General features: G+C 42.8%; 1 pseudogene; it reads right to left on the bottom strand.

Annotated features, from left to right (window-relative positions):
• Window positions 1-1,378: 1,378 nt before the first annotated feature.
• On the bottom strand, window positions 1,379-1,450 carry LOC126030035 (uncharacterized; annotated as a pseudogene).
• Between the last annotated feature and the right edge of the window lie 524 nt (window positions 1,451-1,974).

The following is a 1,974-nucleotide window of genomic DNA, read 5'->3' as shown; positions in this document are numbered from 1 at the left end:
CATATATATATATATAGTTTAAATTTCTGGACAGGGGAGATAATTTAGTGGTCAGGGACTCATACTTTAAACATGGTCCTATCAGTACTCCTTGATATGGTCTTGGAGAACCCTATACCTTGCTGAATTACTCTGCTGGCCCTAGAACCACCAGGCCAAGCTTTACTAGACTGAAGTATTGAATTGTCCTGCCTGGTTGGCTTAATATTGCTGGGTGTGATCCCTGAATCTTCCTGAGCACTCTTAGCAGCCTCACCTTCTCCAAAAGATCTACAGTTAATAATTGACTTATAAGATCTTTACAATAAAATGATGTCATCCTTGCAATTACTTTCACCACAGTTCATTTCTAGATATATCAGGAACACTTAATCTCACTTTGCTCTCTTTTTTTTTTTTTTTTTTTTTGGTTTTTGGGCCACACCCTGTAACGCTCAGGGGTTACTCCTGGCTATGTGCTCAGAAGTTGCTCCTGGCTTGGGGGACCATATGGGACACCGGGGGATCGAACCGCGGTCCGTCCAAGGCTAGCGCAGGCAAGGCAGGCACCTTACCTTTAGCACCACTGCCTGGCCCCTCACTTTGCTCTCTTGAATGAGAATTTATTGTTTTAGTTTTTCTAATTTCTTAATTAAATGATCATGAGATATAGTTAAAAGGTTGTTAATATGAAATTCCAATACCCATCCCTTCACCAGTGCATATTTCCCACCACCAGTTTCCCTAGTTATCCGCTTATCATCCCACCACCACCCCACCCCTTGTCAGCCTCTATGGCAGAAACTTCTCTCTCTCTCTCTCTCTCTCTCTCTCTCTCTCTCTCTCTCTCTCTCTCTCTCTCTCTCCTCTCTCTCTACTTTTCAGGCACCAGGGTTTGCAATGATTGCAATATTACTGATGGGGTATCATGTATAACACTTTACTTCCTTTCAATACCCAGTTCTTTTCCAGAGTGACAATTTCCAATTATTGCTGTCATAGTAGTCCCTTCTTGTCTCTTTTGGGGGGGGGGAGTTGGGTCACACCTAGAGGTGCTCAAGGGTTACTCCTGACTCTGTGCTCAGAAATCGCTCCTGGCAGGCTCGGGGGAACCATATGGGATGCCAGAAATCTAACCAAGGTCTATCCAGGGTTGGTCATGTGCAAGGCAAATGCCCCACTACTGTGCTATCTCTCCAGCTGCCCCCTTCTCTGTCTTAACTGCACTTCTCACTCATAATTTCTATTGTCTTTGGGTATCATTCTCTACTATGTGTTTTTTCTATATCCTGTAGATGAGTACAATCATTATATTTCTGCCCCTTTTCCTGGACTCATTTCACTCAGCATAATATTCTTCATATCTATCCATGTATAAGCACATTTCAAGATTTTATTTAAAAATATGGAATGCTTGATGAATTTGCAAGTTATCTTGTGCAGGGGCCATGCTAATCTCTGTATCATTCTCTCTCCCCCCCCCCTCAGTGCTCAGGGTTTACTACTGGCTCTGCACTCAGAAAGCACTCCTGGCAGGCTCAGGGGACCATATGGATGCCAGGGATTGAACCTGGGTCAGTCCAGGTCAGCTGTGTGCAAGGCAAATGCCCTATCTGCTGTGTTATTGTTCTCATTATAATTTTAGTATATGTGTTGCCAAAGTAAGCATTTATTATCATTTTTCAGTAGCACATACACTTTGATTTAAATACAGAGTTAGGGCTGGAGAGAAGCCTCAAAGGACTGAATCTGTGCTTTGCATATTGAAGTCCCAGGCTCAATCACTGATATTACAAGTTTCTCCAGCACTGCTGGGAGCAAACCCAGAGCATGAAGCCCAAAAATAACTTCTGACCACTCCCTAGTTGTGGCCTCCAAACAAAAAACTAACTAATTCATGTAACTATATTTTTTGCTTTTCTTTCATTTTTTTTCTTTTGGTTTTGGGGTCATACCTGATGAGGCTCAGGGATTATCCCTGGCTTTGAATTCAGG

The sequence above is a fragment of the Suncus etruscus genome, chromosome 1, assembly GCF_024139225.1.
Source record: "Suncus etruscus isolate mSunEtr1 chromosome 1, mSunEtr1.pri.cur, whole genome shotgun sequence".
In the NCBI taxonomy this organism is placed as follows: domain Eukaryota; kingdom Metazoa; phylum Chordata; class Mammalia; order Eulipotyphla; family Soricidae; genus Suncus; species Suncus etruscus.
Note: the sequence above shows the minus strand (reverse complement) of the source record. Positions and strands in the feature narration are given on the sequence as shown.